Consider the following 19,979-nt stretch of genomic DNA (forward strand, 5'->3'; position numbering starts at 1 on the left):
CAAACAACAGGTGGTGCCCTGATAAGACAGCATCACACGGGGCACCGCACTAATGACTGAGGCCGCGTCACCACATGAACCTCCAGGAAGCCTGCGCACGCGGGGAGCCCGAGCGTTGGGGGAATTAAATATTCATTTCGTTTTGTTTGACAAAATGTTATTATGGAGCGCAGAAATCTGACCCGATCCAATGCCATCCATCCTTGTACAACTAGGAAAAGCAGGATTCGTTCTTTGAACGCATTCCAGTTTCTCTTCGAGCTACATAAGCACAAAGGTATTGTACGGGCATTACAAAAAAAGTATTCAGTTATAGGAAGTCTGCACTTAAAATGCAGTGTAAGCAGGCTCTCTAACCTTACAGGATTAACCTGTGTCATGGGCTGGCAGGAATCCCTAACCCCGTGGCACTGTGAATCACGGTGAGCCCCCGTGCACTGCCCATGCCCCGCTGGGGTGGCGAACCGTCCCCTATTTTTTGTCCAGCCATGTGGGTGGTCTGTCCCGTCGTCCACGCTCTGCTAGCGAAGGACCCCAAATGTCACGCATTTTTGCCGGTCACAGCTATCTGCCTAAAGAAACCTCAAGCCACCGGGCAGGGGGTCCGTATCCCACTATGTCAGCATCTATGAAGGGTGAAAGAGGTGACGGTCTGTGACTTTGCGTGGGAAGGAGGGGTGTGGGTGAGGGGGGGGGCAGGGGGAACAGGGGGGCAGCAGTAGCAGAGGAGGATTCCCACAATGCAGCTTTAATGACACGTCATCTTTAGAGATACTAATAAGGTTGCTTACCTACAGCTGCCATTCCCTAAATGGGCGAATGAAAACCATGCTCGGGGCAGTCCTGGGAATATACCCTTTATGTTTATTTCTCCCTGTAGGCCTCTTTTAAAGTGCACACATATAGGCAGATAAGGGGACAGAAGCCCTGTCTGCCTACCATCCCCCGACGTAATTTTTAATTCAGATTAATTTTTTTTACCACAAATCTGCTAACAGCTAAATTGATTCTAAATACACGCAATCTTAGAGAAAAACTGGGGACAGAGGAATAAATCCAAAAGTTGATTTCTCAAGACCACATAATTTAGCCGACTAGGGAGTCTGGGACTGAAAACTATATCCCTAATTCCACAGTTTGACTACTAGCCCACTAGACTACAGCTGGCGCAGCAGTGATTCTGATCATGGAAAGGCCAAGGGACTACCTTCACTGGGAAACGTCAATGTATTGTGGGCCCTAACCAGATTTAATCTTCAGAGCTTATTTCCAGCATATTTAGGTAAAGCCAGGATTAGATGTTAAATGTTAAATCAACTACAGTTGTCTTCCCACCCCAGTCAGTTGCACACCTTGCTCACTTAAGACTTGAGCCGTGGCAGGTGAGCAGGATGGCATGTTTGCTTGGCATATTCTCAGCTGTACTTGGTTTTTGGGAAATGCCTTATTTGTAGGCTTAGTTATAACTTTACACGTTTGCTTTACCGCCGGATTGGCTGAAATGTCCTCTAAACAAGTATATATTTTAGTAGTAGATGGCATTAACAGATCTGCAGGACGATTTAATAGCATTTGCTCCAGTTTTAGCAATAGTGCCTGTTTGGGGCTGAGCACAAATTGCCTTCTCCTGTACTGTGAACACGTACATGCCCCCAGGGGGTATCTGGTGCTAAGGGCATGCTCAAAAAGACAAGCAAACAAGCGAGCTCAAATAATCCACACATGCACTGTGCATTCATTGATTTATTTCTTATTTTGCATCTCGATGGCATAAGGAATCAGATCACGTGTTATGATATAGGCAGACAATTTCTGCTAGTGGTGGGCATGATTTGCTCCATTTGCAAAAGCCATTTGCACCACATTGGTGTTTGCTGCTCTTGTGGTTCCGAACGTGTTTGTACAAATGGCTGGAAGTTAAACTACATATATTCTGCATCACCTCTTTGTCTGTTTACCCTTCCCGTGCGCACACTGCCTGCCCTCGTGTCTTTAAGGTTGTTAAGCATTGCGCCCTAATCTTGTGGAGTTGCCCGGATCTTCTACCTACATATAAAACATGAGGGTCACAATATCCTGAGGTCACCATGTGCTTTTAGTGTTGAGTTATGCTGAATAAGGCGAGGCTGAGGGAGTCCTCTTGATAATCCATCCTTTACTCTGCTCTGCAGTATATTGTGGAGGGGTGCACACTACTACCCCTCCACACTCCCCCCCCCCCCCATCTCCACTCTGCCTAAGATCTTGCCTTAAGTGGAAGATTTTTTCTAAACAAACGAAATTTTAATTTGAATAATGTCAAGCAGAGGCAAACGATTCAAGGGTAACATTATGCTGGAGATGCGCCGCAGTTATTCCAGACCGGATCACTCTTGCTGGGCGACTATAATGTCAAGGATTTCTGTAGCATGGCGGGCTCCCATCATGCCAAGGGGTGTCTGGCATCATTTCGATCATCATCACGATCAAAGCAAGTCAAGGCCAATATTATGCCTGGGATTCACTACATGTTTTCCAGCTCCTTTCACACAGAAACTCATACTCGCACACACAAACCCATGCTTCACACGCACATACATGACAACTCATACATGCACACTTACACACATACACACAATGTCATGCGCCCTGCTCCGCCTTCTTAACCTGAAGGTGTGGTGGTGGTGCTATTTGAGAACTGCATGGTATGTGGTCCAGTCAGGGTAGGCGGAAGTAGGGGGTGTGTGTCCTCACTGATCAGCAGATCCTAGTTCTATGTGCCTCCCAATCTTGTGGGAGGGGGAGGGATGTCAGGAGCATGGGGGGCATGGGATAAGGTGTCTGGTAGCATAGTAGTGGCCAAGTCAAGAGATGAGCGAGAGAAGCTCTGAACAGGAAACAAGTTATGGAGAGTGGAGGAAGAACATAGAAAGAAACAGTGAGTGGGAACCAGACAAAGGAAAACATAGGGAGCAGAGGAGGCTGGGGAGGGACAAAGCTCCTGATTTACAGTTTGTATGACGGGTACTTCGGCACAATTATTGCAGATTTTAGGAATGATTTAGGATGTTATGCACATGTAATTAGGTCAGGGCTGGCTTTAGGGAGGTGCTACCAGTGGGGTTGCACTTGGTGCTGACCTTGAAGGGTGGGGGGGGGGGCTGTGTGGGCTGTGAGCTGTGTGGGCTGTGAGCTGTGTGGGCTGTGGGCTGTGAGCTGTGTGGGCTGTGAGCTGTGTGGGCTGTGAGCTGTGTGCTGTGTGGGCTGTGTGCTGTGTGGGCTGTGAGCTGTGTGGGCTGTGAGCTGTGTGGGCTGTGTGGGCTGTGAGCTGTGTGGGCTGTGAGCTGTGTGGGCTGTGAGCTGTGTGGGCTGTGAGCTGTGTGGGCTGTGAGGGCTGTGAGGGCTGTGTGGGCTGTGTGGGATGTGAGGGCTGTGAGAGCTGTGAGGGCTGTCAGGGCTGTGAGAGCTGTGAGAGCTGTGTGGGCTGTGAGGGCTGTGTGGGCTGTGAGGGCTGTGTGGGCTGTGTGGGCTGTGAGAGCTGTGAGGGCTGTGTGGGCTGTGAGAGCTGTTGGCAATGTAAATAACAATGCCATTTATTTATAAGTAAAAAAAACAAAAATGTTGTGAGCAATGCCAATAGCTCTAAATTTTCCAAAGGCGAAACCATTGCATTGTAAATACTTGTTAGAATAAGAAAACAGACAATTTCTTGTGCAGCACTTTTTCTGCCCCATTCCCCCTTACCAAAACCCCTACATTTAGCAATATTTTTGTTATTTTCCTCGGTCCCATCCATAGGAATCCACAAACGGTAAGTACCCTTAGAATCCATTTAATGTCGGGAAAGATGGGTGCAAATTTGGTGTGGATACCTTGAGTGGAAAAGAAGTTATGGAGGCGTGAGCGCTGTGTCCGCTAATAGCCATAAAGGGCTCAGCAGTGGAAAGGAAAAGCTTCCGCAGTTGTTGCACGTCCCAGCTTGGAAATGGAAATAGTTGGGCTGGGTGAGCTACTCGTGCATGGAGCGAGGACGCTTAAGAGCTCTGCAATACTATATCTAACTTTATTACAACCTTCGAGGATACGTAACATTGCGTAAAGCCCAGGTTTGGAAGTGCGCGCGTGAAAGGGCTGCTCATGAATTGCTGCGCGCGTCAGCGGAGCCCGGGCTGGGCCTGGGCGGTAGCAGTGGGGTTAATGCACAACTGTGAAATGAGAGTCGAGGCCCTATCAGTGGGGCTGAGGAGGCTTCGCCTGGTCCTCCTGTCAACAGACATCTCGGCAGTGGCACCCCAAGGTGTCGCGGACACTGACCCGCCCCCACCCGTCCTGCGCAGCGACATTGACCCGCTCCGACGAGCGGGAGGAGGCTGCATTAATGTTTCATAGGCAGGGCCCACCCGAGACTGGATTCAATTACGAGTGGGCGCCCCCCACCCACTGGGCCCCCGCCTCCCAGGCCCCTCTCGACAGAGACGGGCGAGCCTGTTGGAAAAACGCAACCCTTATTTCCTAGGCTGACCTGCCGGGTAATTAGGGTTAAATTGGACGGCTATCAGGCCCTGGACACGCGTTATCTGCCCCTGTTAGTACAAGAGCACACAATGGCGTGAAAGGGAGCCGGAGCTGCCCCCTCCAGCTCGGTGGCCCCGATAAAGAGTGTCGGTGCGCAGATAAGGCGGGGACTGCTCCCTTGGCTGCTGTTGTGCAATTAGCGCCCCTTTCTTCTCCGCCGATCCTTTCAATCGCCCTGCTCATATTTTACCTCGTGCCATCGCATGATAATGATGCCATGCTAAGTGTGCCCGCGGATAGCGCTGCGGCTGACAGGCCTCTCTGATAGCCTAATTCGCGCCCATCCATCAGCGCGGGGCTTCACGTTCACTTAAGGGAAGTGATAAGGAGAGGCCGGGCCATCGATCACCGGCGCTGCCCGCTCCTGCAGACCGAGGACAAGAGCGATGCAGCGGCTGAATGGAGAGCCCTCTCTGCGTGCTGAAATCATCCCCCCTCGCCCCCGAAGAGATCTTTGACCCCCGAACCCACAAGTCTTCCCAACTTAAAGGTTCATGGATGCGTCGCAAAACGAGTCCAGCCAAGCACGGTCCACCCATTTACCGAACAAAATGCCATATTTGTTATTGTTTTCACGTTTGCTTTACTAATAAATAAGGAATTCATCGGTAAAAGACTAGAGTTTATCGGAAAAGGGGCTGCTAAGGACACCTCCTGTACTCTCCCAGAGGGCGCCCCAAGCGACGAGTTAATGTTTCCATCTAGCTGCAGACAGTGCTTTAAACGACCTGGCACTTATAGGGTTCTTGTTCCGGCACTTTCATCTACGTAGGGAAAGGTACGAGCAGCCTGGGAAACAGGATGGGGCCTTTCCAGCGTGGTCCATGCTTATGAACTCTGTTTTCTGTAGTGCTCCGTGGGAGTGCACAGAAATTTTTTGCACTATTTAGTAATTTATCTTATTGACTCCTCGAAGATTCGCCATTGGTGGAGGGGCACATGTTCATGCTTGCTTAATTTGTGCCACTCGGCCCCAGTTGGACCCCATCGACGTGCTCCATGAACTACACATAGTCGTTCGAGATGATAGGCCGCAGTTTTATTTAACATAACTCACTGTCACCTCTATGGGGTGTTGAAAAACTTAATTTCAAAAACAATAAGCACTAAACACTGATTTTGTTGAAATCCTTGAGTCAAAATAGCCTTGCGGATGAACTATGCTGATTGAAGGCCTATTTTGCCAGACATGTAAATGTAAATGTAAATTTGTGGGACTTGTAAAGCGCACTGTTGCCCGTGAGCGTCCTGGCGCTGAAGACCGCTGTGGAACCCGTCCTGGCTTTCCCTGTGAGATGGTCCCTTCTGGGTATCTCCAAGGTGAAGCCAGGCATCACCGGCATCTGTAGGGGGCCGTTGTAGAGATGAGGCAAGCTTAATGCCCAGCGTTGCCGAGTGTGATCCCTGGATAGAGTAGGCACCGAGGCGAGAATTATCGAGTCCGTTGACCCTGGTCTACGACCCTGCCGCGTCGGGGATTGAACCCTGGTCCCGGGCTGTTCTTTGCTTCTGGGTCTGCCGCCTCTAACCAGTGAGCCACACCACTCCACCTCCCCACATGGACTGCAGTGAGGTGTCTGGCTAGCCAGTCTGTAAGAAATTGGGTTGTTGGTTAGGGGGATTGAAATCCTGCTCAAGCAACAGCCACAATCCTTGTCAGGGTGAACAAATAAAGTCACTAAATCAACCTGTGCTTAACTCTCTGGAAGCTTGGCACAAAAGCAGTCAGGCTTAACTTGGAGGCAATATGTGAAGTATTTATGAATCACGCAAACAGTAAGTAAGTGAAAACACCACACAACAAAGATCCCAGACAAATCTAGAAAATAGAGTACATTTTAAGAAATTATTTGACTCTAAAACAACAAAAATCGAACCAGTAGTTGTTGGTGGAACAGTTTATTTCAGTAAGGTTAGAAACAGGCTCAAAACTGTCAAACCACAGTTGCAAAAAAAAGTAATAACATTCAAAGTGATAAAGGCACGTGAGAAATGAAAATATCACACTTAATAGCATTGGATTCTGTGAAGCACCATCAACAGAAGGGCCATTCCGCAATTCCGAACGCCATTGGACCACAGAGGTGCAACCACCTGCATCCCTGAGGGGCAGTCCAGTGTCACTGTACCCTTGTCCTCGTTATCGGCACCGCCCCAAGCACCAAGCTCCCCAAGGGCTGCGAGGAGGTGGAAAGGAGCAATGACCCAGTGCCCACCCTCGATCTCTACACCCTAACCCACAAGCTGGTGTGTACATCCTCGGGTTGACTCAGGACTGTTGGGCCTTATCCCTTAGTGCTGTCCTGGGAAGTCTGCTTTTTAGGGCCCCCTCCTGCTAACTAGGGGTGACTTAAGGATTCTCAATCCTGCCACAATGGCGACCAGGGCCCAGAGGTCCTGCGGCCTCCCCACCACAGAACATTCGCAGTGCAATCGCCCAAATGTTCTTGATGAATACTTCAGTTCCTGCGTCTGAGAGCTGGACACATCCTCGTGAAACATGTCATTGCCCCTGAGAAGTTTATGCGGGATAATTCAAAGGCGACCCGGGCTAGGGCACAGCCTGGATATCTCAAGAGTTCAAACGCTGCACCAACACGTTGATCACCCTAGACTTGATGTTCTTACCCCAGTTCAGGGGTGGCACTGTGTGTGACCATGCAATGGCCGCCTCTGGGAAAGCCTTGCCCAATTGTGCAAATTCCTGCAAAATCATCTCCCTGAGACCCTTATGGCCCATTCTTACCAAGTCATTACCTCCAAGGTTTACCGCAATGAGGTCTGGGAGTCCCTCAAGCCGTGGCTACCTGGATCAACTGCTGTAATTGTGAAATATGGAGACCGCCAATCCCGCACCACCGGAAAGAAATGTCACGCAGGACTGAGGACTTGGGGACATGGAGCATTTGCAACCTGTAGGCCGCCTGACATATAAAGGAGTGACCAACCACCCACACAACCTTGGATGGCATCCTACTAAAAAGAACAGAAAAAACACAGGTGAGCATGCATGAATGGGTAAAGAATCCTGTACCAGCACCTTCATTGCATGTCAGGGAGAATGTAACGCTTGTAAGACTTAAACGACCAGCGCCCTAACTTTTTAACTTATTCAGATGACATGGCCGCCCCTGCTGTCCCTCCTATTCTAAAGGAGTGCGAAGAGTAACCCTCTGGTTCGATGCCTGGATCGAACAGCTGTAAACTGGTTGCACGAGAGGCATTCCCCATTCAGGTGGATGAACAGAGCAGAAGCTGCCATGTCAGGACGAATCGCCAAATAAGACCCCAATCGAGTTACAGGACAGAGATTGAAGTGCAGAGCCGCCTTGAGCTTGATTGCAGCCCACCTCCCTTCTTGATCTGGTTTGGACTTTCTCAACCAGATCATCAGGTCCTCCTTGCCCAACTGCACGTCCGCCCACTGAAGGCACCTGCTGAGTCCCTTCTTGCGGACCCTACTAGTTCGCTAATCCCAAAGGCGCTGTAAAAAGCCACAGTGAGGGCCGCAGCAAATGATGTTTAGTTTTATAGGGACGTGCACACCTTACGCAGAGTAAATAAAAGGAGGCCGTGGACATGCGCCGTCTTTTTAGTATCAACCAAGTGTAGCCCCTCTGCTAATGCTTTCCTAATGAGGAATGAACTATTGAAGTCAGCTGCACCCCTCAATTTAGCGAAAAGCCTTATGGCTGAGAGATGGGCCAGAGCACAAGATACTGTCTTGCCCCGATTTCTAAGGTTCCCCAGAAAAAAACAGAAGGCCTCAGGGGTGAACATGGCAGGGATATTATGCAAAAAGGGCCTATAATTTGCAAAACACTTTTAATAGGACAGCCGCTTGCGCTTTGCAAACAAGACTGCTACTAGATCTATTAAGGCGGGACTCCAATCTTCCACAGATAATACAGTAACTCTGTCATCTCCTCGGCTGCCTGTGGATTGAAATCCCGAAAGTGCTGTAGCTTGGAGCGAGATAAGGCATTTGCAGCATTATTAAGAATACCAGAAACATGCTTAGCTCAAAATGAAATGTTCGCTTTCAAACACAATAGGGCCAAATGTTTCAGCAATCTCAAAACACATTTGCATGAAGCCTAATGCCTGTTAATAGCTTCTTCTAATGCCATATTGTCAGACCAGAAGATCTCACCCCTATCTTTGAGGCCCTCCACCAAAATAGTCATCGCTACAATGATAGCGACCAGCTCCAGAAAGGTAACATTCCTAGTGATGCTACTGTTATGCCACGCAACTGGCTATTCTCCCCTACACCATTTAGTACCCAATATAGCTCCAAAACCAATGCTGTCCACTGTGACTGTAAAGAGACCTAGGGCATGGCTGCGAAGTCCATATAACAGAGCCGTTAAATTGCTGCACAAATGTGTGCCATATCCCCAAGTCTTCCTTAACCTCACTAGATTGCTGGGTATGGTTCGGTTTTTCTCTGAAGGGGCAAGGCATGGGAATGATCCATAAAGCGAAATGCAGTTGGCCAACTAACACCTGGAGCTGATGGAGTGTCACTTTTCTAGAAGACAGCATTGTGACAATGGACTGCCTGAAGGCCTGAACCTTCTCAAGAGGGAGACGGTATTCACCGGCCACTGTGTCAATTTCAATACACAGGAATGTGATACACATGGAGGGACCTACAGTCGTCTCTGGCTCTATGGGAACCCATAGTTCCTTGAAAGGAAGATCATTGCATCCAGCCCCACAGAGCAAACGCCAGAATCCTGCGGCCCCACAACCAGAAAATCATCCAATAGTGAATCAAATCTGTGGCCTGTGCGTGAAGTGATTATCAATTGTAACAGGGAGCGGAATTGTTGAAAACGAGTGTAGGACACACTACACCCCATTGGCATACACTTCTGGTTAGTAAGAGCCCTCAAATTGAAATACCAAGAGGTGGTAGTCCTCAGGGTGGACTGGCAGGAGCAGGAAAGCAGATTCTGTCTGTTTTCGCCAGCAGGGCACCGGCCAAGTTTTCTCAGTATTGCTAGAGCCTGGTCGATTGATGCATAACACACTGAGCATAACTACGGGTCAATGGCTTCATTTACTGAAGAACCTTTGGGAGCGAAGAGGATGTGGCTCAACCTGAACTGCTCCAATACCTTTTTTGGGACCACGCCTAACTGGGTACACACAAAGTTCTCAAAGGGAGAGACGGAAAAGGGCCAACTATCCTAACCAAGTCACTCTCCATTCTTATTTTGTTTACCACAGCATCATGATGCATCCAAATATAGCAACTTTGCTCTGTATTTGCCCTGCTGCAAGTTCAGCCATGGACTCGGCCTGATTATCTGGACCGGAGTGGTTAACTCACACTTAGCAGGATGATTTCGCTCCTTCGTTCCCTTTATCCCTTGACTTCTTGTAGCATTTGATTTCTGATGGGAAGGGTGGCCACAAAATGAGCAACTATATTTATATTTACTGGATCCAACTGGATGTGCGTAAACCTTCCTATTGAAGGCTTAACATGAGCCCTTCCTCTCGCCTGTCTGTTGCTGATGAAAAAGCAGCTTTAAAGGAGTCTTGCTATACACACTCTCAAGCCATACATTGACCTGTGTCTGGTTCCCACCCTATGTCCGGATCTTCAACTCTTGCCCATCTGAAATCCCGGTCGTAATCTAACCAAGTAGTGCCCCCCTAAACATGGTGTGCTTTCAATATCTTGTTAGAGTAAAATATCATAGAGGTCGCGACTTCAGGTTTTTTCTCCAACATCACTGACGTGTATACATTGAACCCAAATACCCAATTTGTTGTTGTCTCTTCAACCATTGGCTTCTTATCCTGAGATGAGGTGTCCTTACTCTCGTTATCCTTTTGGTTGCATTCCCTCCCTTTTGCTCTTATCAAAGAGAATACATCAACAAATTCTCCTTTCCATATTTTCTTTTTAACATCCAGTGGGACGTGCAAAGCCAGCTTCCCAGGTCTTGAAATCAAAGTGTCATGCCTTCCCGCAGAGCTGGGTGCTGAACGCGCCTTCTCTCCACCCAGGTCAGTCTTCTTACCGGAGTATGCCTTTTCCTTAGGCAGCGACGTTTGCGAGTCAGCTGCTACTTTATCCTGGGCGCCCCTAATCCCACCAAAAGATGTTAACCCAATGGTCTCTACCGGTTTTTTAAGATCTGCAGTCGCTACCATAATGTCATTGAATGGGTCCCAGGGAGGAGATGGCAGGGGAGGAGGGGTAACTCTGTCCAGAGGTGTGGTGAGCTTGGCGAGTAACTGCGCTACTGATAGCAGAGCCTGTGCAGTGGTGTCTTCTGAGTCTGTTGGATGTCCCTGCGGAAGTAGGGTTGGGAGCCCTTGGGCAGGCGTCCCACTTACCGGTGGGGAGGTGGAGAGCCGTGGAGCTGTTAAGGGATGTTCACCGCAAGGTCCCGCTGATCCTAGGGGCAGCGCTAATAGTGCCTGTCTAATGCCTGCTAAGGCTGCATAAGCCCCTTGGGACTCTGTCAGAGTGGGTAAGTTATTATTCGGGCTGTGTGCTACTTATGGGGGAGCTGCAGGACCAAGCTGCGCTTGAGCAGTAGAAATCAGCAGTGTTGCTTCAGTTGGGGGTGGTGGGAGAGTCACCACCAGCTGGTCGGGTGCTACAGGAGCCTCAGGCATACTTAGTGGTGCGGCGGGTGCCATCTCACCCACTTAGCCAGCAGAGGCACGCATTGGTTTTTTGACCCTGTGCTGAACTGGTGGGAAAGCTGTCCTTGGAGGGGCACAGGAAGTATCTGTCCCCTCCGTTGCCCAGCTTAGGTAGCACTAACAAACAATTGTGCGAACTCAGGATCCTTATCCTTTCTTTTGCCACTCCTGTCTCTTTTAGGCTGATAACAGAATTGCAAAAAAGGCTAAGTTGCAAAACAGTTACCAGGGTACAGCACAGACCAAGCACCATCCAGAAAGCACTAAAATAACGCAATATATCTTGAAGGGAGGATGTGCCAGCAGAGGTAAGTGTGCCAATACAACCATGTACACCAATGAATGCCACTAGAGAAGGCCTGGGGGTTAATCACAAAAGTACATGGACTCTTTACTGTAATTTCCCCGCCCCTTTCTCCGCAGCGCTTACCGGATGTCTACCTGGTCCGTGTTCCTGGTTCCCGAGGCAGGGTATCTCCACTGAAGGCAATACAAGGGCAAGGATAGGTCAGCCACGCCGGGCCAGAGAAGCGGGGCTGGGCAGGCCAGGGCGTATGCTCTAAACCGCGCAGATGCGGTAGCCCCGACTGAGGAAGAGGGGGTTAAAAACCCCAGAGACACCCTAAACCACCCTGATGCAGTCAATTCAAAAGGAGTGAGGGAGGCTAAAGCAAGCCAATGGGACCCATGCCTTGGGCTCCTTATCTGGTTTTGGGTGTTGTGGGGCGACGGGACAGAGAAGGTTGCTGAAGCTGTGCCAAGGAGCGCTGCACCGCTTCCGTGCTGCTGGAGCCCGCTGCTGTGGGAGAAAGAGGGATCGTACAAAAATTTCGCCGGTCCGCACGTCGCCGCCATGATGGCCAGGTCCAAAAAGAGGCCAAAGAGAGCCAAACTTTATACCCCCTGGCCACCGCGGAGGGCAGAAGTGATGCAACACTCCAGCGGCACAGGGCACTTCCTGTGGCCTCATCCCACCTCTCGCGAGGTGAGGCGACAAGTAACTGACCTTGACCGTAAACCGCCCTTGGCTGGCACATCGGATCAGGAAGGGGTCCCGGCCACAGGTCATAAGCGATGCTCCCCCACCAAGAGGGGTTCTCTGTCCAGAAGTCCGTGCGTCAAAATAGCCTTGTGGATGAACCATTCTGAATCAAGGCTTATTTTGCCAGACGTCTGATTATCCTTAGTAGCCAGCTCCTGCCGTGCATGGACTGCAGTGAGGTGTCTGACCTGTGGCTGTATCTGTGAGAAATTGGGTTGTTGTTCAGGGAGTGTGAAATCCTGTTCAAGCAACAACCACAATCCTTGTCAGGGTGTACAAATAAAGTGCTTCACTCCCCTGCACACGTCAAGTGATAAACAGGTTTCCCTATTGTAGTTGAGAACACAATAATATTTTGTCATCATACAACATAAATTATGAAAAATTCCATCTGGTTCTTATTTTCGGGCTTTTATTTTCATTGTCTTGTGTCTCAGTTGTCAACAGCCACAGCCAACACGTGTTTCGTTGCTAATGGGGCGTGATCCCGCGACTTCCTCAAGGCTGTATAGACATAAACATACAGAATGCCTCTGTACTTAATGTATCAAGACCTCTAACAGGCAATATACAGAGTGCATATATAAAGTCATAAAATGCAAGGAATCAACACAAGGTTAGGCCAACTCAATTGGAGTTTCAGTGCATAGTAAAAAGGGATTGATTCATATAATTGTGTACAGAAAATTGCCTCTTAATAAGAGGCGGACTATAACCCGAATGCGATGGAGAGAGAATTAAATATTGAAAGGGCTCCAAAATTGTCTAATAAAAGCCAAGTGCAACCTTAATACCCGGGAGTGTATTGCATTGTGTGGTAATGCTATCATAAATTGGGTATTTGGCCTCAACTGTGAGTAGTGCTCACTGGAAAACAAATGCATTAAATTTACAGACCAATCCCTGTTGCCAATTCTAAGTGAAGAAGTGAGTGTAGTGAGAAGACCGTTAAGCGTATTGTCCGTAACCAGTACAATAAAAAAACTATATCTTTCAAATCGCTGAGCTCTGTAACGCAAAAGAAGACAATACAAGTGTACAGCTAACTTTAAATCAACCTGCTTCTGAGTGCTGTCTCTAAACCAATTCAATATGTCCACTCTGTACTTGAAATTTCAACACCTACTTGAAATGTGGTGATACTTCCGGCCCACATTGGGGTTCCGATCTACGCGGCGAGTCCACACTTGTCAGTCAAATGTAAAAATCTCCTTGTCAATTCAATTTCTGCTTTCTGTGAAATCCATATGTAATATTTTAGCCCATAGTTTAATAAAAACAAGGGCCAATTAATCTGCAGAATTCAGACTATGACAAATTATCTAATATCTGAATGCTGCATTTATATTCTCTGGTAAGCCGTGTATACAATATGTAGGCAACGCCTTATTGTAATCCAGTCATGCCTCCACATTAAATAAATATCACGTTCATAAAGCATATGCCCATTTCAGAGCTATATGGGTGCTAACAGTCCGCTTATGGCCAACTACACACTGCCTGTGTGTTTGGACATCATCAAACTCAGTCATTGCTCATGCCGATGTGTTGGTGCAACATCTAGTTGTGAGAGACCGGGTCAAAGAAAAAAAAATATGGCCTATCGAAATGGAGCACGTTTCAGGAGTGGATTGGGCCCGGTCGGCACTTACCTTCGGATTTTAAAGGAATTTCAGGAAAATGTGCCTGCAAACGTAAAGTTCAGTGCAGCAAGGCTGCAGGCGATGTCCGAGTAGTCGTCGTCGTCATTGAGCTCTTGGACAAAGTTGCAGTGAAGATTTCCATTTTCAGACTTAGTCTGTTTGTTTGGAAGTAGAAAACCTCCAGCGGAACGAAGCTGCAAGCTGTAGCCAATCATGGCACCATGAATCCTGATAACCCTTCTGCGAAAAACCACTGAACAGGATTTGCTGCTGTGGAGAAGAGCATATTGGGAGTCGCCGTGAAGTGAAGTCAGGCCCACTGGCGATTCACCTTGGTAGATCGATGAGCAGGGAGGTCCCAATCTCCTCTTAGAGCACTTCTTTCAGGCAAATATTTTTCAAAGTCCCAATTTTCAGATTTTGTCTATCTTGGCACCTTTAGCACCACTTCCAAGGGTCCAAGTATGGTGCAGCACCAATTGGAGGGTCAGGACTCGCTCATGCTGGGTCCAAGCACGGCCTCAAGATAGTTGGAGCCTTTTCTGTCCAACGTGGCTCTAATTGGGAGGCCAACCAACTAGCCATGGGAGTCACTCTGATAGTCCTGGGTTCAAGAGGTGGAACAGGGCTCAAACAGGCAGGGCAGGCCTCTGAGAGTTCAAGACGGGCTTCAGGCAGCAGAGCAGTACTTCCAGGTGCAGCAAAGCAGTCTTCTGAAGCACACAGCAGCAGTCAGTCCTCTGAGAATCCTTCCCCAGGTCCAGAAAGTGAACTGAACTGTGGGTCTGAAGGTCCTAGTGTTAAAGATTAGACTGCAAAACGTCAACATTATCGGCGCCATCTTGCCCCTTTCCAGGCCCATTCGTGCGCGTAAGCGGCAGCCATTTTGAGCACCATGGCCTCCCTGCCCCTCACTAATAGCCAGCGCGTCTCTCTCTCTCTTAACCTCGCAAGCATTCCCCCGCACGCCGACAACCCCCCCGCTCTCTCATGCCTTGGGTCATAAACCCCTCTCCAGCGCAGCTTCACCACGGAACCCCATCCTGTTCCCAGCGCGACACCTCCCTTCATTCCTTTCATGGCCTCAATCCCTTTTGATGCAAAACCCTTTTCCTGTGTCCCCGTTTGTCTTCCCTGTTCCCAGGCCGCCACCTGGCTCTGCGGATACTGTTTATTACCCCGTACAGTAGGAAGCTTCCCCTCCCCATCAAAAGACCCCCGAACCGATCAAAGCCCCCACCCCATGAGATCCGATCAACCCCACGCATTCCGTGAATCGGCGGAATGCCCTGCTGTGCGACCACCATCACCTGTTGTGACCGGGGTGGGGAATCCAACTGTAAATGTATGTGGGAACGGGTCTGGAGGGGAGATTCCGAGGATGTTCTTTCAAGTATTAAAATATTACGAGAATGTGTTATGTGCAATAAAGGTCGTAAACTCTAGTATAAGAGGCCCGGCCTCAGAGATGTGGTTAGAGCACCTCGTGACGATACTTGCTGTCTGAATTGATGTGTTCTCCTCCGGAGAGAATAAAATCCTCGTTTCCCGCCTTCCAGTCTCCAGCGCCTGCTTCTTCATTGATTAATATTGGTGGGTCATAGAGGCGATACCGCCGGGCAACATAAAAGGGTCTTTGGTTACCGGTTGTCTTTGGAACCCTTTTTAACAATTGGCGTCCCAAACGTGGGGCCCATCAGCGACTCGTGGATCCAGTGGGAGAGGTCCTGACGACAGAGTGAACGACTGCAACGATCGGAAGGTACCCTGTCCGATAGACCCTCGTCTGACAGCCGATCATCCGAACTTCACTAGTTCCGAACAGACCTCTCTCGAGTGATCTGCGGTCCTGACTGGGAACCATCAGGAGTGCCACGAGAAGTACGAAGAGAAGAGGACGATCGGGCGCTGGATTCGGAAGACGAGAAACTGTCCATGCGGTCCGGGTAAGGTCGTGTAAACACGACGAAATTGCGATAGTGATAGATAATTGGAAGTAATTGATAATTGTTGTGAAAATACTAGTATTACTCTTTGTTAATTTATTGGAGATTCGCTGTCTGCAAACGGAGAAACAACAGGCTCTCCCTTTATAAACAGCGAAGGATAGGTACGCACCCGTCGGACCTATTTTCCCCCTCCCCATTGAACAATTGCCTCCCCCCCCCCATTGATTAATTGTTATAGATCGTTTTCTGGAGATTCTCTGTCTACAAACAGGGAAGATTAGGTCCCCTCTTTGCAGATAGTGAAAGGGTAGGTGACGCGAACCTTTGCGAGCCTACTTATTCTCCCCATTGACCATATTGATTTTTTATTTTTGACCTAACATTGATTAACTGTTATAGATTGTTTTCTGGAGATTCTCTGTCTGAAAACAGGGAAGATTAGGTCCCCTCTTTACAGATAGTGAAAGGGTAGGTGACGCGAACCTTTGCGAGCCTACTTATTCTCCCCATTGACCATATTGATTTTTTATTTTTGACCTAACGTTGATCGATTGCTCAGAATTGGTTCATGAGGTATTCACTACGTGCAAACAACGTAGAATAGAAATATTCTGTCTAGTCTTTGCGCGCAGTGATAAGATAGGTAGTGCTGATTATTATCCCATTGTGATCCGTCATGCCTGTCTTCTCCCCACTGGTCAGTAGCCTGTTTAACCCGGACCGCTTATTAGAGATGAACCATCCGGCTCCGCTGGAAGGCACCCCTAATAAGGACATGTTCACAAAGCATGGATTAGTCGCTATAGCCTATAGCCAACTGTGGCATAAATACACGAAAAAGGATCGAGAAAGTCAGTGGCCACTGATAGGATCCTTCGAAGACGATAGAATAATCACACTAGAAACAGCTCTTGGTAAAAACAAGACGACGTCCACTATGCTTGACAGCTTCGGCATGTGGCGAAAAGAAGCCGAACAACGCAAAAAGAGAACTGAGAGTAGGTTGGGAAAAGAGCTGCGGAAAGCAGCCCACCTAGCAGCCCAGAAATTAGAGAAAGAGATAAAAGAAAGAGAGGATACCAAACAGAAGCTAGAAATAGAAACATCAAGCCAGTGCCTGGTTAGAACTCCCTCCACGCTCTACCCTGATTTGCACTCGAAACAGCGAACCAACGATGATCTGCTGCTAGGTCCTCCGATCATCCACATGCCCCCTCCATATGCCCCTTCCCAACCCTCAGCCCAACACCCACTATCCCCAGGTACCAGCGAGAGCAGCCCCGCGGCTTCAGCCCCCATGGCCTCCGTGCCGGCTGAACTCCTCGTATTAAATGTTACGCAAACGACAACGCCGGGCGACCCAGAAGCCCGAAGGGTTGGTCCTGTTAGAGCATATAGACTAAGCAAACATGAACGAGCAGGGGTCGATAAGATAGCGAAGATACTGGTAGAGAAGAGGGAGGATGAAGAATCCGTCATGGATGTGTTTAATTCTTATACTGGGAGTCACAGACGACACTTTACTGTACAACTGTGTTACCACGTCTTAAACGCATACGAGGACCGATATCAAGAGAAAGGTCCACAGAGCCTAACGACTCTGTACCGGAAGGTTGATATCGGGGATGAGAGTGAGAGTGATGTGACGGACCTCCTTACGCGTACGCTTGAGGTTTTCCGCCACCTCACTGAACAAAAGCCAAAAACCGAATCCACTACCTCCGTAGCAATCAACCCACAAACTGAACGACCTAACACTATGATGCCGATACGAGAGGCTGCCCCTTACTGGGTTCCTCCACGAGGTGAAGGGACTCACGATGATGCAAACAACAAAGACGCAAAGGGAAGGGTAGTGTACAATTGGGTCTACCAACCATGGGACCGGCAAGAGATTCTGACCTTCCGGAAATCTCTGCCAGACCTACGTAAAAACCCCACCGCCTTCTATACTGAGTTGGGTACGGCCCTAGGATCGACGATTATGACTCTAGCCGACATCGACTTGTTTTTCGGGTTATGTCTGCCAGCTGATGTGTGGAAGCAAATCCGGAAAGTCGACCACACTGAGCTGTTCGGACATAACTGGTCACAACTTGATGGCATAGATAGACAACGAGAACCCGGACAAAAGCCTTTAAAAGCCATTTTGGACCTCCCGGATAAAATTGTGCAGAAATTAAAAACCATGATCCCAGAAAAGAAAGTGGACTGGTCGATAGTAACGGCTTGTCGCCAGAAACCCCAGGAAGATGTATCGGAATACTTCTCCCGGTTTGAAACGGTGTTCTCCGATTACAGCGGCCAGGACCTGACCACTGCAACCGGACACCATCTGTTTGTCCAGAATTACGTTAAGGGCTTATCACCTGAGGTCTCGCAGAAACTGCAGGCCAGTGAAAGTAGTTGGGCAGCCTCCAAACCTACGGCTATCCTTCAAATGGCCCAATATTATGAACATCAGAAAAACGAAAACGACAGAACTACAGAGAGAAAGAAGAAAGAATTAAAGGAGAGGGTGATGATAGCACAACTGCAAGGGGTTACTCTGGGACGAGACCAATACCGGGGAAACCATCAGATGAACGTCCCTAAAACGGCACCTCCCAAAGACCGTGCTTCAACTCCCCACATTGGACGTACAGACATTAGGGAAGACCAGTGTGCCTTCTGTAAAGGATCGGGCCACTGGAAATCACAGTGCCCGGTTCTTCTGGAACTTACCAGAAATAGGGATCCTAGAGATTCAGCAAACGAACCAAGAAATAGGGGACCACAGCGAGGGCCCCCAAACAACGCAACTAATGATAGATCCAGTAGACCGAACACATTTGATCGACCCCGACAAAACCAATGCCAGCAATCTGACTACGATGACGTTCATGACTTTGCATAGGACTGCCTAGGGCAAGGGAGGGATCCAGTCGAGCTCCATGTTGACCAGCAAGGCCCTTATGTCACTGCTAAGGTCTTGGGTACAAAGTCACCATTCCTGGTAGACACTGGCGCAACACGTAGTGCATTATCTAAACGACTGATTCCAAGGGCACCCTTGTCTGGCTTACTAATAACATCGACAGGTTTCGATGGGACGCCCTCCACTAACCCTTTGTCCGCCCCAATCCTCTTTGACTTAGAAAACAACCCCACTGACACCACGTTTTTACTCTCCTCCAATAGCCCTGACGCAATTATGGGACTCGACCTATTGAAACACTTCCGAGCAACGATTAGATGTTCTCAAGATGGAGTCCGAGTTTTTCTTTACGACAATCCTGTTCTGCTTAGACAGTGCCCCCCCAGACACATGTTTTCCATCACCGACGCCGACACTTCCCTGCTCGACACTCTGCCTCCGTATCTGTGGGCCAAAACGGATTCGGATGTAGGGCGCATGATGATCGACCCAGTACACATCACTGTTCGACCAGATGCAACACTCCCAAAACTTCCACAATATCGAATATCACCCGAGGGCGAGAAGGCATTGGTAGAAATCATCCAATCACTGATAGACGCAGGAGTGGTAGAGGAAGTAGTTAGCAACATTTGCAACAGCCCAATCTTGCCCATCATTAAGAAACAGGGAGAAGGAGATGAGAAAGCATACCGCTTCATCATTGACCTTCGAGAGATCAACAAAGTGGTGGTACCCCAGTACCCTGTGGTCTCAGACATTACCACCATCCTGACTTTGATTCCCTCCACTTCCACCACCTTCACTGTCATTGACCTCAAAAATGCATTCTTTTCTATCCCCATCCACCCAGACAGCCGATATCTCTTCGGCTTCACCCTAAAAGCCCGCTCATATAGGTTCTGCCGAGCACCCCAGGGCTACACAGAAAGCCCTAGCATCTACAGCCAGGCCCTCAAGAGACAACTGGACCAAGTCCAGTTACCCGATGGAGTGGTATTAGTACAATATGTCGACGACATCCTCTTGGCAGCCGACACCACTCCACTAGCTGTCACAGCCACCATTCAACTCCTGCATTTCCTTGCAGGAAATGGCCACAAGGTCTCTAAGAAGAAGTTGCAATTCTGCCAACCCCAGGTCACTTACCTAGGCCACCTTTTGTCCAAAGACGGAAGGAAACTGACTCCTGACCGGAT

General features: G+C 48.9%; 1 protein-coding gene and 1 pseudogene across 4 annotated transcripts in view; one reads left to right on the forward strand and one right to left on the reverse strand.

The window, feature by feature from the left end:
• ERI3 (ERI1 exoribonuclease family member 3) overlaps nt 1–19,979 on the forward strand; it is a 1,639,940-nt gene that overhangs the window by 787,738 nt on the left and 832,223 nt on the right. The window lies entirely within an intron of this gene.
• LOC147747064 (uncharacterized) lies at nt 9,898–10,728 on the reverse strand (annotated as a pseudogene).

This window comes from Lissotriton vulgaris, chromosome 1_1, assembly GCF_964263255.1.
Source record: "Lissotriton vulgaris chromosome 1_1, aLisVul1.2, whole genome shotgun sequence".
NCBI classification, from domain to species: domain Eukaryota; kingdom Metazoa; phylum Chordata; class Amphibia; order Caudata; family Salamandridae; genus Lissotriton; species Lissotriton vulgaris.